We start from the raw sequence: 18,480 nt of genomic DNA, 5'->3' as shown, positions 1-18,480 counted from the left end.
CGACAGCTTCAGTACTTTGTGCAGTTAAGTAACTGCAGTGACAACTGCACCACTAAAGTAACTGCTAGATCTGCTCATCGCTCACCTTGCTAAAAGAAGCTGTGGTCAAGTCCTGTGTTGTACACTGTGTTTCAGCTTTAGCAAATGAAAACGGTCACAAGATAATCATTCAGCGGCCAGCATTAGCACCCATCCCTCAACAACAGAAGGGACCCCATTTACAAATTATTGTTTCAAAACAGCAGCCCCCTTACCTCAGCACCTCAGAAGTAGATCAAGCCAGTCACCAAGCTGCCTACCGAGTGCTGGACAGTTCCAGAAGGAGCTCTTTCCTGTGAGCAGTTCCTACTAAGGTACACACTCTGCTGGGGACAGGAAAGATATAAAAATAAAAGTTTCAAAACCCCGTATCTGTAAGCTTTCATGATTCAACAGTGCACCGTTCAAGCATTATGGGAGCAGCTGCTCGCAAGCAGCTCAACTCTGCCAAATCCACATCTACCAACCTCCAGAGATGACTGTGCCAGCTGCCCGTCAGTACGCGCCCAGAGGCAGACCGGATGTCTTTGCCAATACAGTCCGGACAATGTATTAGTACACCCATGCACTGCCACGTTAGCTGTCATCACTAACTGCCAGGCACGACAGCTTCAGTACTTTGTGCAGTTAAGTAACTGCAGTGACAACTGCACCACTAAAGTAACTGCTAGATCTGCTCATCGCTCACCTTGCTAAAAGAAGCTGTGGTCAAGTCCTGTGTTGTACACTGTGTTTCAGCTTTAGCAAATGAAAACGGTCACAAGATAATCGTTCAGCTGCCAGCATTAGCACCCATCCCTCAACAACACAAAGGGACCCCATTTACAATATTATCATTTCTAAACAGAAGCCCCCATACCTCAGCACCTCAGAAGTAGACCAAGCCAGTCACCGAGCTGCCTACAGAGCACTGAACAGTTCCGGAAGGAGCTCTTTCCTGTGACAGGTTCCTCCAAAGGTTTACACTCTACTGGGGACAGGAGAGAAATAAAAATAAAACTTTCAAAAACCCCTTATCTGTAAGCTTTCAAGATTCCACAGACCTCCTCCTCAAGCACACCGTTCAAGCACTATGCGAGCAGCTGCTCACAAGCAGCTCAACTCTCCCCCCCACACACACATCTGACAAACACCACAGAGATGACTGTGCCTGCTGCCCTTCAGTACGTGCCCAGAGGCAGACAAGATGTCTTCGCCAACACAGTCCAGACAATGTATTAGCACACCCATGCACTGCCACGTTAGCTGTCATCACTAACTGCCAGGCAGGACAGCTCCAGACCAGACACATACACACACAGGCACGCCGCAAACACTACAAACAAAACACACAACACAAGGCGCAAGAAAAAGTGACCCCCGGAGGGAAGCCCTATGGCAACAGCAAGTCACAACAGGTGCTCTGCACCAGACCCAAGGAGAGACTCGAATGTCACGACACGCGACTGGAAGACACTGCCAGAACTGGGATGATGGAGGCCTAAAAAGCCTGCCTTCAAGACAACAGACCAGAAGGATGGGGACTGAAAACCCCATAAGACGACGCTTAGGAAATCAATTCCCAAGCAAGAGCTCCTGATGCGGCCCAGATGACTTCTGCAAGAGTGAGGATGGAAACAGACGCCATCTCAAACCGAATATGATGCACAAGACCTGAAACAGAACTGCACTTCAAGCAGTGACTGCAACACAAGAAGTGCTCGGATCAGAGTCATGATGACAAAACAAGCACTGAGGCCCTTCAGCACCGCTACCAAGTCACCTGTCTGGTCAGTCCAGTGTCAAAAGCTAGAAGGATATCAAGACCTAAGAAGCACAGAACAGACATTGCAGAAGCAGCACTACAAGACAGACGAACAGAAGGAAACTGTCCTGCCTGGCTCACCCACTCACGCTACAAAATAATCCCGCTGCTTCTATTAGCCTGGTGACCCAGCCACAAGCAGCCTGAACGTGACCCAGCCTGAACCACCCTCACCGTGGAACCAAGTCTAGTCAGCCAGCAGGCACCATGCTCCTCTGGCTCCCAGCTCCCATTAGCCGCCCCAGATACGCAAATACCAGGTGACCCCCAACTTAGCTCTCAGGCTGTTGCATGGTATAGTCCCTCCGCCTCAAGAAATGCACAGGCACTGATCGTCATCTTAGGCAATGGCCAGGCTCATCATCAGCTGCAAAAACAGAGTAACAGCATTCACTAGCACGCTGGCCCCATTGCTCACCTTCTCCACAATGCTGACTACTGCTGATGCAACATACGGTTCTGCTCACCTGTTCCTCTCCAAATCCAAGCTCCAACAGTGCAACCAGTATCATCCACACCACCTGGGAAAACAAAGGGATTAAATGATCGTTGCGTTCACAACACATCACCCAATTGTGTTTCTTTTTTTGTTATTGTTGTTTTTTTTTGTGTGTGTGTGTGTTTCCTTTATTTATTTATTTTTTAGTCTGCTTTAGCTCAACAGCATGCAGAGTGCAGACAAGAAAACCGGGGTGTTTCTAGAAACAACAATCCCCATGCTTTTGCTGCAGCTTTGAATATTAAAAGGACAATACGACCCAGCAAGTAACTGGAACTTTCTTAACTGGAATTAGCTCAAACTTTTCTTCACATTGAAAGAAAAATCTAGGAGCAGAACACATTATACACCAACAAAATTGATTCCATTTCATCCCCAGAAAAAAATCACATACTCTCATCCCCTCCTGTACCTCAGCCACTTGCCTATCCCACGTGGCACATGCTTCCATCTGTTCTCTTTACCCACTTATAGCACCTCTAAAAGGCAAACTGGAATTTTACTCTATTGGCTGTAGGAAAATAACTGCAGTGACAACCGCGCCCCAAACTGAGCCAGCAGCCCCTACTAAACATCCCTCTACTAAGTGAATTCCAAGCACTTAAAATCCAGAAATCCATAGACTCCAGCCTGCCTAAACAACCCTGCAACGGACAGAAGGAAAAACAAAGCACTGTCCCCAAAAGAGCAGCCCAGGCAGAAGGAGCTCTCTGATGGCATGCCTGGGGCTCATATAGCATTTAGCCCCGCCCAGCACCCAAACCCAATCACCTGGGAAAGGGGAGGGGCAAAGCACATGAAAGTAGGAAGAGAGCAAAAGGAGCAGCTGTGTTTTGTTTTGTTTTCCTTTCCTTTCCTTTCCTTTGTTTTTTAAAATCTGTTTTATCTCAAAAACATTCAGAGAGCAGACAAGAGACCTGTGGTGTTTCTAGAAGCAAAAATCCCCTTTTGCTTTTGCTGCAGCTTTTAATGTTGAACTGATAACGGCACCAAGCAAGTAACTGAAACTTCTTCAACTGGAATTAGTTTAAACACGCTCACCGTCATCTGCAAACACAGAGAACCAGCATTCACTAGCCCTAACCCTAACCCCAACCCTCACCCTAAACTCTAACCCTAGCCCCAGCCCTAGTCCCTAAGCCCAACCCTGGTTCCCGAGAACTTCATTTCCAGGCATGCTCTGGGCGCTCAACATGGCCTCCCGGAGGTCCGGAGGCCCAGAACTACATTGCCCGGCATGCTCCGGGCACCCAACATGGCCTCCCGGAAGTTCGGAGTCCCAGAACTACATCTCCCGGCATGCTCCGGGCAGTCAACACGGCCTACCGGAAGCCTGGTGCCGGAAAACTACACCTACCAGAATTCCCTGGACAGCCAGCACGGCCAATCAGAGGCCGAGTTTTCGAGAACTACATTTAACAGCGCTCACTGTAACCCTAGCCCTTCCCGCCCTTACACAAAAAAGCCTCAAGCCCTATCCCTAAACATCCTCGAAACCCCTACGGACCTAACCCAAACTATTTACCACACTAAACCCCTGAAGTCCTATGCCTAAAACCCCTAACCCAATAAATTAAGACGCTCAAATCCCAAACCCGCAAAATTGAGATGCTCAAATCCCAAACCCCCTTCCAAAAAAGAAAAAGAAAAATCAAGAAAAAAAAAAAAATCAAACAAAACAAAAACAACGAAAGGGGTAGATCTGGTGGCATCTGCCCTGTAACCCTGCAAAAATCACGAGGGACCTAGAACAACAAAGCAAACGCACAAAATAACATTGACATCCTATCCATAAATGTGCTATAACAATTAATCACCTCCAAAGAGCTTCAAGCAATAAATGCACATACTACTAGATCGGTTTCCTCTAAAAGATCGTACCAGACCCTGACCCACCAAAAGAACCCTGCATGTAACTAACAGAAGCATCAACAAAGCACTGACCCCAAAGAGCAGCCCGGGCAGAAGGAGCTCTCTGATGCCGTGCCTGGGGCTCCTATACCATTTGGCCCCGCCCAGCACCCAAACCCAATCACCTGGGAAAGAGGAGGGGGCAAACCACAAGAAAGAGAGCAGGAGCAGCAGCAGCTGTGTTCTTTTATTTATTTATTTATTTGGTTTTTTTTGTGCCTATCCCTAGTTTACAGCATGCAGAGTGCAGACAAAAGAACTGGGGTGTTTCTAGAAGCAAAATTTACCGTATTTATGCCTCAGCTTTGAACATAGAAAGGACAATACAACCAAGAAAGTAAATGAAATATTTTCCACGGGAATTAGCTCAAACGTTAGTGTTAGGTCAGAGGTTGGACTCAATGATCTTGAGGTCTCTTCCAACCTAGAAGATCTGTGATTCTGTGTGATTTACATATGAAGAAAAATCTAGGAGCGTAGGAAATTACACAGCAAAAAAAACAACGACGTAATAAGCAACGCGCATGCACGGCCCCACGGCCGCCTGCAGTACTCGTTTTCCACCAGCAGGAGGCGGCAGAGGGCGCCCCCGGGCCCCACCGCGCATGCGCCCCCCTCGGCCGCCTGCAGTACTCGTTTTCCACCAGCAGGAGGCGGCAGAGGGCGCCCCCGGGCCTCACCGCGCATGCGCCCCCCTCGGCCGCCTGCAGTACTAGTTCTCCACCAGCAGGAGGCGGCAGAGGGCGCCCCCGGGGCCCCACCGCGCATGCGCGCCCCCCGGCCGCCTGCAATACCCGATTAAAACCAGCAGGTGGCGGCAGAGGGCGCCCGCGGGCGTCACCGCGCATGCGCGCCCCTCGGCATCCTGCAGTACCCGATTAAAACCAGCAGGTGGCGGCAGAGGGCGCCCGCGGGCGTCACCGCGCATGCGCGCCCCTCGGCCGCCTGCAGTACCCGATTAAAACCAGCAGGTGGCGGCAGAGGGCGTCCGCGGGCGTCACCGCGCATGCGCGCCCCTCGGCCGCCTGCAGTACCCGACTAAAACCAGCAGGTGGCGGCAGAGGGCGCCCGCGGGCGTCACCGCGCATGCGCGCCCCTCGGCCGCCTGCAGTACCCGATTAAAACCAGCAGGTGGCGGCAGAGGGCGTCCGCGGGCGTCACCGCGCATGCGCGCCCCTCGGCCGCCTGCAGTACCCGATTAAAACCAGCAGGTGGCGGCAGAGGGCGCCCGCGGGCGTCTCCGCGCATGCGCGCCCCCCGGCCGCCTGCAGTACTCGCTTCCCACCAGCAGGTGGCGGTAGAGGGCGCACGCGGGCGTCACCGCGCATGCGCGCCCCCCGGCCGCCTGCAGTACCCCTTTCCCACCAGCAGGTGGCGGCAGAGGGCGCCCGCGGGTGCCAACGCGCATGCGCCTCCCCCGGCCGCCTGCAGTATTCGTTTTCCACCAGCAGGTGGCGGCAGAGGGCGCCACCGGACCCCACGGCGCATGCGCGTCCCCCGGCCGCCTGCAGTACTTGCTTCCCACCAGCAGGTGGCGGCAGAGGGCGCCCGCGGGCGTCACCGCGCGTTGCGCGCCCCCCGGCCGCCTGCAGTACTCGTTTTCCACCAGCAGATGGCGGCAGAGGGTGCCCACGGGCGTCATGCGGCATTCGTGGCGCCCGGCAGCCTGCAGTACTCGCTTCCCACCAGCAGGTGGCGGCAGAGGGCGCCCCCCGGCTGCCTGCAGTACTCGTTTTCCACCAGCAGGTGGCGGCAGAGGGCGCCCGCGGGAGTCACCGCGCTATGCGCGCCCCTCGGCCGCCTGCAGTACCCGAGTAACAGCAGCAGGTGGCGGCAGAGGGCGCCCGCCGGTGCCACCGCGCATGCGCGCCCCTCGGCCGCCTGCAGTACTCGTTTTCCACCAGCAGGTGGCGGCAGAGGGCGCCCGCGGGAGGCCTTGTCGGGCGGATCACAGCTCGCCTACTGTGCCATTCGGAGCTTGTGGCTGTATTTTTTCCAACGTATTTGCTACCCACACCCTGCGGGGCAGCTTGTCTTACAAAGAATTCTCTCTGTTAATATTCTCTTTAAGGCGGGCACGAAGCATCCACTGCTCTTCTAAGCAAGCAACCTTCCTTCTGTGCTCCCTTCGGGATGCAGGACTATGTGCACTCAGATTTATTCCACTCATTTTTCTTCCCCTTTTCATTGGCACAGTCTCCAAGGACGCCTGGCTTTCTTCTCACAGACTCGCGTCCGTTTCAGTGTAAGGCATCTTTTCCCTCCGCTGCTCTAATCCAAATTCAAATTATCCAGATAAAACAATAGCGAGGTAAGAGAGAACTGTCTGAGTTAAAGTCACCATCTTTCTGTAACTAATTTAGCAGACAGCTGTACCACATCAGAGGAGGAGGTTTAGATGCTAACCAGGTCAGGCACATCACGGTCAAGTGAGCGCCCCCGGAATCACTAAAGAAACTTAAGGAAGAATCTACTAGAAGAAAGCTGTCTCCTCTTACCACCACCTATTTAAAAGATAGTGTAGTACAGGCAGTTCTACGTGCATAAAACCACATACACACAGTATACCTGACCCAAGTAAATTCCCTCTGAGAAGTCCACCATTAAGCAAAAGAGGTGTATTGTGGTGACATACAGCTGCCGTGTAATGATCCTGAAGGGATGAATCGCCCTATGTATTCCAAGGTACTCCTGTGGTTCGTTTGTTTTTTTTTTCAAGTACGTTCCCGCTAAGAAAAGAGTTCAGAATTGTTTATAACGAGTTCGTTCCAAGTGTCACTTTCTCACTTAACGTAGTAATAAAGATACGCTGCTGCTTTTGGATTTTATTTCCTTCTTGAATCTCACTGGTGTAATTCCAATGGTCAAACAACCTCTTCCAGAAAGACCAGCCCACTGCTTCACAGGAGAAGGAAAAGATGTCTCACACACGCTGGCTAGTACTAAAAAGAGTAATAGGAAGAGAAGTTCAGGCCATCAATGTAAGTATGTTTCCCTGCCTCTTCTGCTGGCTGGTCAAGTGGAATCCTCAGGACAGCCCCAGTACCTTGTGAAGAGCTTCTTAACGCCAGCACAACTTCAACCTGTCTTTTAAAAGAAAGCTGTTAAAGGAGCAGGAGACTGTTTTTAAATGAGAACAACCGAAAATAAAATTATCTGAAGAGCCACTTACTACTGGCATATTACCGTTTAAAAGGAAAATATTAATTACGTGCAGGTGCTCCAGTCTTCGTTGCATTTTCTGTGATTCACAACATTACCTTTGAACAAAAGAGTAAGAGGAACGGAAGGGAGGATATTAACTCGGGTAACCAAGGATTTGGTAAGCTGGAACTTGGTGTCTTTAACACTTTAGCCTTGGAGCAAAAATGTACACCCTGTACAGGCTGAGCTGACTGATGAGGCAGGTGCTCCAGGGTACGTGCTACCGGGAGGTAAGTAACAAACACATTCCGCAGCTATTACCAGAAGTGGGGTTTCAGGATATGCAGACTGGTTTCACAAAAAATATTAGCGGTCTGTTGGTGACAGACAATTTGAGGAATTCAGCGCTGCCCATTACAGACTCCTCAGATCAGCACTTAACGAGAATTAATAAAACGGTTTATTTTTTTTTTTTTTATATATATATATATATATATATACACACACACATATACACACACACACACACACACACACACACACCTATGTTCAAAAAAATGCATACAGTTAAAATATCAAATTAGTGATCCGGTAACAACACTGTTCAAAACCAATCTCTTTTGTATGAACATTAAAATAAATGCACACTTTTAAAAGCATTTCTTTTTAGTGCTTCCAAAGCACAGCGTGTGCCAAGGCAAGGCCACCTGAAGAATCTCCGTCCTCCTCACGGGATGAAAGAGAACTGAAGTCAGGGACCTGGGAAGCCTCAGGTGCGCTTTCATAATGTCTGCAGATAAAAACAGAAGAGAGTCTGAGGTAGATTGTTTAGTAACCACCAAGTGGTAACAGTCACAGGGCTGTCTTTAGCTTTCATTAACACAACAGCAGTTTCTTTACTCTCGATCTACGCTGAATCTCAAGTTTAAAGGCATGGCTAGCAGTTCTCGGGAACAAGGCCCTCGTCTCTGTGCTGGCAACATGCAATATTACCAGTGCAGGTGTTTCTGGGAGTTTTGTTTGGTTGGTTGGTTTTTTATTGGGGGGGGGGGGGGGGGGGGACACAACAGATGGGATCTCTCCACAATGCAGACACTGTGTGCATTTGACAGTGCCCCATTTTAGTGCGATCCACTGCCTATTGCACGTAAAACGGCTAATGACAGTATTCAAGTGAGTAAATTCTCACCACCTGCAGGAGGGGCAGCAATGGTTATTTTTTTCAGCCTGTTGAGCAAAGAGCACCCTCCACAGGAAAAAAGCCACACCTTTCATAGCACGTCCTTAAGGTTACAGCCCAGCTTCTGCCGATAGAGGTTCGTAAAGTTAAAGCTCTGCTGCTTCTTCTCGGACTCTGACAGTAAGATCACTTGACCGCCAGGATGGCGAGGGCAACAGCTACGTCCTCTTCCACTCTTCTGCGGCACAGCAAACTCATTCCCGGTCCGTATTCCTCTGGCTGGTACACTATTATCTACCGTTCACCTGATTAACTCTGTTGGGTAGGCTGTTGAACTCTAGCTCCTCTAGCGTTCTCTCTAAGTGCTGTATTAAGACACGATTTTTAAACCTAGGGAAGTAATTTCATTTCTTCTTCCAAAAACAGCAGTTAAATAACTCAGTATTATTTGGCCACGACAAACAGTATTAGCGGAGGCTCTCTGTTTCCAGCATGGAAGAGCTTCCCTCATTTCTGACATCAGAATGGCAAATTTAATTTGATACAGCCATCTTTCCCCAACCCACGCAAATTCTGGGTCTTTCTTCCATAACCACCCGTATCTTTCTATTTCACACTTCAGCTCTAGGTAACGACCATTTACTTCAGAAAATACAACGGCAGTTTGACCGCTGAAACTGTAATAATTTAGGTATGTCAAAACAAAACACTTGTTTTGGAAAAGACTGAGATTTGCTATCATGAACAACGTTAGCGTTTAACTCCGAATCATTCGTATCTATACAAACCTTGCTCCTTCCCTTATAGCAAATTCAATGAAATACTTCTGAGTTTCCATCCGTCCTTGTACGTACCTCCTCAAGAAGAGAGAAGATTTTTTTCACGATCTTAAAGAAGAGATCCAAACAGATATTAGAAACAGATCTTGTAAATGCATTTTCAGTAAATCTCAACAGCCAAAGGAAAAACAACAAAGCCTAGAGTTTCCCATTTCTGCATACAGTAATGCACGTAAGAAAAAAAAAGCCAGCATACCAATAATTTGAAGTGATATCGATTAGCTGATATTCAAATGTAACGCTGAATTTTGTTCTCTTAAAAGAGCAGTATCTAGAAACACCTGCCCTTGGAAAATGCAGACTAGGTTTAATCAGCAGAGAAGCCTTGTATCTCCACGAACACGCTGCCATGATCAGCAGTTAATAGAAACAAAGGGATACCGAGCCATGTTTCAACCTAGAGCTGTCATTTTTGAAAGCAGAGGTTTAAGATAACTACTCTTTACAAGATGACCGATCTATGTGGAGCATGAGCACGATTGTCTCGTATAAAGTTTAACAAAAAAAAAAAAAAAAGTAGCGCAAAAGAATGAACCGGACACCTTAGATGTGAAACAACAGTATTTTTTCATTGGTTTCTGTGCTTTCTTCTCTGAACCAACTATGAAAACACGAATGGTGCTGTGACTAAGCCTGCTTAAGAGTGCTGCAGTAAGGACGGTGAGGATATAAAGTTGGACTGTGAATACATGTACTTACTTTCTTGTTCTTCCACTACTTGTACACGAGTAATCAAAAATCATTCCAAATCTGAGGGTTTATTTTCAAAATAGATCCTCATTTCAAGAAAAAGTCTTCTGTACCCCTAGCCTATTTTTAATACACTAATAAAGAACTTACTTCTTCCACGTTTGCAAACCTCTTTCACCACTCTGATTTTAATACCAGCATCGCTTCCCTCCAACATTGTAGGTGTTATTTTAAATCAATTTGGCACAGATTCAGAAGTAGACTCCATCACTCGTTTTTGGTCATCTCCAGCCACGCTGTAATTTAGAGGCCCTCGAACAAGTGCATTGGTACCAGGTTTACGATCCAAGCCATCTTTGCATCATTTAAGCAATTGAACTCATCATGTAGAGAGTCTAAGTCACCAGGTGACATTTCATCCTCTCCCTTAACAGCTGGAACCGAAGAAGCCATTTGCACAGACAAGCCATCAATTTGCTCTTCCAGCAACTGACAGTTTTCTGCTTTCTTCTCTCCATTACCATCTTGGACAGTACTGATACCAGTGTCTGAAAATTAAGAAGGAGCTTAGTAGTGCATATAACTGCAGGATCAAAAAACACAGAAGGACATTATTCTGCATCCCTTCTTGTTGAAAGTACTGTGGAGAGAGTTACTCAGCACTGTCAGATCACTTCAGTAGTTTTATTCACCCTTTGACGCAACCACAGGAATACCTCCTTTTGGGCTGCAACCGTCTCATACGACTGTCGTGAAGTTATTTGCTGTATTCCCGTTTCAGTGACTAAAGCAAACTAAAGTTTCCCCTCCTTCCCCCAGTTCCAGCAAATTTTTCTTTCGACTCTGCTGCAACAGGTGGGTAAATTACTATTTGTGAGAAATTTAAATTTATTTTTTTTTTTTTAACACACTTTCCTTCCCCACTTCTCCCTTCCCCACTATAGAATACACAAATGAGAATTAAAAGCTGAAATGAAATCCTTGCTACCGCCAAACCATCGTGGTGAAAGGTTTCAGCACTTTTTAGAAACAGTTCCAAATTATTGCTCATTCAGGACTTCGTTACCTATAGCAACAGCCTGTTTGTCTAAGCCGACCAAAGAAATTCAGTCCCAATTAACTCTAAAACTTACGTGTCCTTTTGAATTAACACAGAAAGCACGGAGACCTTTTTTTTTTTTTCCCTGCACACTATGTCCATTTATGACCACACAAGTTCCTGTACTACAACAACTCCAACACACCTTTATTTGTTGGCATGCCTTTGAGGTTCAGATATGGTGACGGAGATCCAGCAGCACAGGGTGGCCCTTTCCCACCAACATGGTTTGTCACAACAGTGACTGTGGCCGTCGCAATAGCGGCGACGTGCTACGCCTTCTCTCTTTAGTGATGCTGGAGTATTGGGCTCTCCAGGACGCTTGATCTTATTCTGAGGCCCAGCAACAAATTTATCTGCTTCATCTATCATCGTACCCTGAAAAGACTTTTTTTTTTTTTTTTTAATATAAGTAAAAAACAATTGCTTCGTCAATTCACTACCAGAGTATTTGCCTCCGTGTTACAATTCAGTTACTTTTCAAATAATGATACAGCAGATAGCAAGACTTCTCCTACCTTCTCATCCTGTTTGAACAGACTGCCAAGTGTATGAAGAAGCCTTTTTGGTTGATCTGGATCAATCTCCCGAAGGGGTGAAGGCATCATTTTCAACTACTCCTGATGATTTCCCCTTTGAGCAACAGGAACGCCGTGAAGGCAGTCTGCAGCAGAACAAGGTATCTAAATTTAGTCTACCTTAAGACTAAGGAAATACAAGCCTCGCATGCTTCCATTTCCAGCGTTAGCATTTAAGATCTAGAAATCACTATTTCCTCCCTCTACAAAACAAAGGAAAAGCAAAAGGCAAATAAAGCCCCTCTTTCCTTTCACCATCACTATAAGAACATCTACTGCATCCTGTTGCACAGGAAAGCTCACCCATGAAACTGAATTTTCAAATTCCAAACACGCACAACATGTTTTGTGACAGAAGGCAGAAATTTCATTCTTCTCCTTCGGAATCTAGGGAAGAACGACTGACCCAAGAAACGATGCAAAGTCTACTTCCTCTCCCACACCGAGGACAGAAACACTACTTAGGTGAATTAAATAGCTGTACCAGAATATTAATAAATAATTGTGTCCATTTACCTTCATCCTGCCCCACGATATCCCTGTGTGTTTTCAGAAGATTGGTTCTCATTCCGGTTAGCTGATCTAGAAGACTGTGACAAGACATATCATATGCATTTCTGAATGCCCGTGGCTTCAAATCCTAGTTTTATAATAAAACAAGTAACTTTCAGTTAACCCGCGAGTTCTCACGCACAAAGAAATTGCTCTGTGGGCTGTACTACCGTTAACTACTAAAAAACAAAACAAAACAAAAAAAATTCCAAAACAACTTCAGACATTCTGAACGTATTCTGAAACAACTTTCTTTCCATCTCTCCGGAAAGAGCTTTCCTCCTATCTGTGACAAAGGAAAAAAAAAAAAGTTGTGATCGCGGGAGTCGTTACACAAAGCCACACTCTGTGAATTCACTACTACAGTTAAGATCATTTTTAGTCAAAAATACCTCGGCAGCAATGCTATCACTGCAAACATAGCGTTGCCAAAAAAAAAAAAAAAAAGAAATTCAACTCAAGATATAGGAGAGGGCGAGCTAAAAGCACAAATAACATGACCGATGGAGGCTGCAACAACCACCTGGTAGATGGTTGTCCACAGCCCTCGGATTGCACGGTCGTCTTTCCTGACAAACGAATACTGAAAAAGAAATACTGAATACTTTTCAGAATACTGAAAAGAACAGAAAAGATACACCGTGTGTCCGCAAAAGCCTTCGGGGAGACTACTGAAAGGAAAACCAAACCAAAAAACTAGGAACAGCAAGTGGCGTATACGTCAGTTTTGTTAACAGAGCACCACTAATGTACCAGGAATTTCCACATTCTTCGCCCCTCCTCTACCTTGAAAATGTCACCCAATTCTGTCAGTGTCTTCACCATCAGCATTTATTTATTTATTTCGTTTTTCACGTGGACATCCGAGGAAAACATTGAGTACCCTGTCATCGAGGAAGAAGAGGAGAGGGGGGAAAAAAAAAAAAAAAAAAAAAAAAGAGAGATGAGGGGGGAAGAAGCACTGCCATTCCTTTCCTCGGTAATGCGAGCAAAAAGCTCAGGCGCTCAGCAACAACGTGCTTTGAAAGATAAAACACAGAAGAAACTGCACGTTATTTAGTCTCAGCTACAGAGTCACGTGTATTTGTACCTGCTCATTTATTCATCTGCCAGTGTATTTTAGTACAAACGCTACAGAACATAGAAACCGCAAGGTTACTACTACCTTTTGTGACCGACGCGATCTTTGGCAGGAACAGCTATCGAAAAAGAACCAACAAAATCCCCTTCGTCGACAGCCATCCGAACCTTTATCGTCTAACAGCAGTCCTACAAACATCCCCTGGGATGCTCAACTCCTGAAACTTTCTGTTCAACTTGAGGCAGAACAAGCCCTTACCCTGGGCACCTTCACCCAGCTCTCCACTGCTAGCAGAGTAGCACCCTGATACTGTCCAGGACGCGCTGCAGCAGCCTACTCGCTTACGCGTATTTACTGCAGCCTGGTTCGAGACGCGCACAGAGGGACCCACGAAAAATCCACCCTTTCCTTCAGAGAAGTAAATACATACGTACATACGGACGACACGGTAAGGAAGAAAAGCTGAACACACAGCATGCGGTCCTTTACCGTGGGGCAGATCCAGCATCAGCACAAGGAGCTTTGGGGCACGTGAGCGATCATCTACACCGGCCATCGCGACAAGCCAAACTCACGCACACGAGCCTCGACCTAAAAACACAGAACACATTAAGTTCCTTTATAGCTTATGGAAGTAACAACCAGCATCTTAGATGCAGTTGGATAGTTGGATTGCATCAGCTTAGGGACTGCCTCCTTCAAAACGCACAGGGGGGTGGGGAAACCAGTCTTGGAAACCTGTTGCCTAACAGGAAGGAGACTGTTGTCTTCTCCTCCATAGGTGACGTTCTTCCAAGCATCGTCCTGCTCCTGGATTTTACCAGCCGCGACGGGATGGTCCTACCGGCGTGAGTCGGGAACGCTTCCCACGGGGTTTCTGTGACACTGAAGTAAGTTTTCCGCAGGTACAAGTAACGCAGCACGAGACGGCAAGGAAGCTAAGGCACCGTCTGCAGCACAGCACGTGTGCGATATTGGGCCTGAGGGGACCAGTCAAAGCCTGCAGTAATCGCTGAACAGGTGGGCAAGCAGGGAGCCCTACGGGAAACAAAGCTCACGTTCTGCAAAGCTCTTTTCCCGTCAAGAAGACGGCCTTTTCTATTCAGCGCATTTACTGAACTTTAGGCTACTTCCCATTCGCTTTGGCAAGTTAGCCTTTGCGTAAGCCAAGAGGTTTTAAACTGCCAAGCACCACTGATGGTTCTTGTTCTCCAACAACAGGGAATTTCAATCAGGGCACTCGTTAACAGGAAAGCCTGGCTCTGTTTCACACAAATCACGTACCTAAACCACGGAGACAGGAGTCTGCAGGACGAACTCTTTAAAAGGTGAACTTAAAGAGAAGGATACTACTCATTTTTCCACAACTTCTGCAAGGACTGCGGCAAAAAAAGGCTGAACCAGGGACGTCTCTATCATCATCCCCTCTAGAATTCAGCAACTCCATACAGTTATGGGGCAAATACCACAGCTGCAGCGCAAGACAAACAAAGACCTCGAAGGTCACGTTTCTGCCTGCGTACCGAGTTCCGCTGGGAAGACCCCCCACCTCTGGAAAGACCCCCAGCCGCTCAACTCCCAAGCAACGTTGCCACGGCCAGTGCTTACGCAGAGTTTTGCTCTCTCTCGCTGCTCAGTACAGGCCCAAGGCCTCCTTTATTGCACACAGTTCAAGCAAAACTCTTGGGACATAACCAAGAGACAGACAGACAGACAGACAGAAATTGCCTCTCACGTCTGTCCTCACTGACCGCAACCAGCGTCCTGGAAAGCCCCGCAAGCACCGGTCTATTCCTAGGACAACTCCGAAAGCTGAGGCGGGACAAAGTTTAGCCTCTCGTACCAAAGACTGAGCAACAGACAGAGCCTGACAGGCCAGTTCATTCTAGGTCTAAGAGGCTACTACGACTCGGCAGGCACTACGTGCCTTCCTTCCCTTTGCGCTTCCCAGCGCCGAGCAGCTCGCGCTTCCGCAAATTCAACGAAGCCTTGGAGCCGGGGCTGCAGGAAGCTTACGAGCACGCCTTGATTCCACCCCGAGGTCGCTGCGACTTACCTGGGCAGTCGGGACGGACGGGCTGCTCTCTCTCCTGAGAACCCTGCGACCGCAGCACGCCAGCTGCGGCTTTCCTCGCTTTACCCGGTGCGCCACCTTCGCTCGGCAACAAACCCCGCAGGGGTCCTAGCGGCGGGGAGCTGCTTCTGCCCCGGTGAACCGCAGCACAAGGAGAGAGCCGGCTGTCAGGACGCAGGGAGAGGAAAGCCTCCGGGGCGCGGCGCGGCGCAGCCCAACGATCAAGCGCAGCGAGGACCCGCGCCCGGCCTCAACACCCCCCGCCCCTCCCGGCCCGACGCTCCGAGGAGGCACCCCCGGAGGCTCTCGCTCGCCTCACCGCCGGCAACCGCGCTCGCCGCCAGCGGCAACCTGCGCCTCCCGGCGCGCACGGCCCGGCCCCGGCCCGGCCCCGGCCCGGCCGCGCAGCCCGGAGCCCACGTGGCCGCCCGGCAGCGCAGAACTACAGCTCCCAGCATGCCTCGGGACGGAGCACTCCAGCCAATCCAGAGGGGCGTCGGCCACGCGCACGCAACGGCACCTCCTCCTGCTGCCCTCTCTGCCCCCCCCCGCCGCCGCAGCCGCCCCCCTCTCCCCTGTCCCCTCTCCCCCAGCCCCCCGAAGCCGCCCCAGCTCCTCTCGTGCTCCGAGCATCTCCAGCATTTCAGGAACTGGAACCCTGGAACCGCTGACGTCTGGCACGTGTCAGAAACGTGGCAGGAGACGTACTCTGCTGTCGCAAGGCACTTGCAAAGCCGGCCCGACAGCTGAAGCAGACTCACACAGTCCACCGAGCAACTCGGGGCCCCCACTGCTGTCCACTCACCCTCATGCTTCGTTCAAGCTTCCGTGCCTACGCCCTGAGCTACAAGAAACAAAGAGAGAAGGTCACATCCACAATGGATACGCAAACAGTGCGGCACATGCAGAGGACTCAAACACAGAGACCAGAGCCAGACAAATAAAACAAACAAACAAACAAACAAACAAACTGAAGTCCACAAATGCCACAAGGCCATGAATGCATAGCAGCCCCGGCAGGGGTAATGGCAGACATACCCTTTGCAGATGAAAAAGGTGACCCTGCTCAGTCTCTTGGTAATACTGCACCAACACGGTCAAGCCTCTTGTAGCATGTCATCAAGCTGGTTTTAGTCCTCTGGAGAGTTACACAAGTGGGTTGATTCATCTAGAGATTAAAATACAGATCAAACACAGGAGCGTATCCCACCATCCCAAAAAAAAAGTGAGCCAGCAACCTCTGCTACATATCCCTCTATGAAGTGAATTCCAAGCCCTTAGAATTCCAGAAATCCATAGACTCCAGCCTGCCTAGAGAACCCGGCAACTGACTGAAGGAAAAACAAAGCACTTACCCCCAAAGAGCAGCCCAGGCAGAAGGAGCTCTCTGACGGCATACTTGGGGCTCATATACCTTTTGGTCCCACCCAGCACCCAAACCCAATCACCTGGGAAAGGGGAGGGGCAAAGCACATGAAAGTAGAAAGAGGAGGAGCAGCAGCTGTGGTTTATTTACTTATTTATAAGGCTTAGCTCAACAGCATGCAGAGGGCAGACAGGAGAACTGGGGTGTTTCTAGAAGCAACAATCCCCATGCTTTCGCTGCAGCTTTGAATATTGAAAGGACAACACAACCAAGCAAGTAACTGAAGCTTTTTCAGCTCGAATTAGCTCAAACTTTTATTTACGCAGAAAGAAAAATCTAGGAGCAGAACAGATTATACGCCAACAAAATCAATTCCGTTCCACTCGCAGCAAAAATCACTTCCTTCAGCAGGCTATCTGAGAACCAAAAGGCTATGCTGATGGGTCAAAACACACTACAGGACACTGGGGCCGGGCCCTCCGCTGCACCCACTTAAAACCCATCCCTACACTCACCAAGGTGCAACCCCAACCCGAACACAGACGCAGCATTTCAGCCTCAACACAGTTTCCAGAACTGCTGGAAAGCAAGCTTCATCCTCAGCGAGGCGTGCTCAGGCTGCACAGGAGGGGGCTTCGGGCACCTCTTTGCCTACCGAAGAAGACCGCCATCAGCACCTGCTTTGTTCCGATCCTAAAGGCTAACATCACAGCCCACGTCGCCTGGGACACCCGATAAACAGAAGAGAAAGCAGCCATACCGTTTTCAAGCCGTCCCTGCACGTGTCGCTCCTCGATGATCTGCAACCTCCTCTCAAATCCTCAACCGCTTCTGTGGAGAGCCTGCCATGGCACCTGCAAAGCAAGACCCTTCGCAGTCACCTCGTGCTACTTGGCAGTTCTGCTCCAATCCAGCTCACAAACAGCCCGCCCTTCCCGTGCTGCTCTTCAGAGTGCAGCTTGGCCCCTCTGAGCCTGTGCGACACACCTGTGAAACAAAAAGAAAAGCATAGGCTGAAGCAGCATCCAAAGCCACAGCACAGCTGGGACAGTTACTCTCATCTGCTCCCTAACCTCTGCTCCCTCACCTGCCCTCGAGGCAGATGCTTCCATCTGCTCTCTTAGGCCAGCTACAACACCCCTGAAATATCAACAGGATTTTTACTGTACTTTGTGCAGTTAAGTAACTGCAGTGACAACTGCACCCCTAAAGTACCTGCTACATCTGTTCATCGCTCACCTTGCCAAAAGCAGCTCCGGTCAAGTCCCGCGTTGTACACTGTGTTTCAGCTTTAACAAATGAAAACGGTCACAAGATAATCATTCAGCTGCCAGCATTAGCACCCATCCCTCAACAACACAAAGGGACCCCGTTTACAATATTATCATTTCAAAACAGCAGCCCCCATACCTCAGCACACCTCAGAAGTAGACCAAGCCAGTCACCGAGCTGCCTACGGAGCGCTGAACAGTTCCGGAAGGAGCTCTTTCCTGTGACAGGTTCCTCCAAAGGTTTACGCTCTACTGGGGACAGGAGAGAAATAAAAATAAAAGTTTCAAAAACCCCTTATCTGTAAGCTTTCAAGATTCCACAGACCTCCTCCTCAAGCACACCGTTCAAGCAC

General features: G+C 48.9%; 2 long non-coding RNA genes across 4 annotated transcripts; both read right to left on the bottom strand.

Moving 5' to 3' along the window:
• Positions 1-85: 85 nt before the first annotated feature.
• Positions 86-18,379, bottom strand: LOC311437921. The gene is made up of 4 exons (XR_014693832.1): positions 18,267-18,379; positions 18,096-18,145; positions 255-365; positions 86-135 (listed from the first exon to the last, which is right to left on the bottom strand). It is a non-coding gene; the product is annotated as an uncharacterized lncRNA (long non-coding RNA).
• On the bottom strand, positions 7,920-15,860 carry LOC311437919. Of its 3 annotated transcripts, XR_014693828.1 has the most exons (6): positions 15,473-15,802; positions 13,906-14,007; positions 12,300-12,373; positions 11,724-11,869; positions 9,366-10,654; positions 7,920-8,942 (listed from the first exon to the last, which is right to left on the bottom strand). It is a non-coding gene; the product is annotated as an uncharacterized lncRNA (long non-coding RNA). The 3 variants fall into 3 exon arrangements; XR_014693827.1 differs by lacking the exon at positions 13,906-14,007 and having other exon boundaries at positions 15,473-15,860; XR_014693829.1 differs by lacking the exons at positions 13,906-14,007; positions 15,473-15,802 and having other exon boundaries at positions 9,366-9,464; positions 10,257-10,654; positions 12,300-12,499.
• Positions 18,380-18,480: the final 101 nt, after the last annotated feature.

This window comes from Aythya ferina (genome assembly GCF_964211825.1).
Source record: "Aythya ferina genome assembly, chromosome: 5".
NCBI classification, from domain to species: domain Eukaryota; kingdom Metazoa; phylum Chordata; class Aves; order Anseriformes; family Anatidae; genus Aythya; species Aythya ferina.
This window is presented reverse-complemented; position numbering and strand designations above follow the sequence as displayed.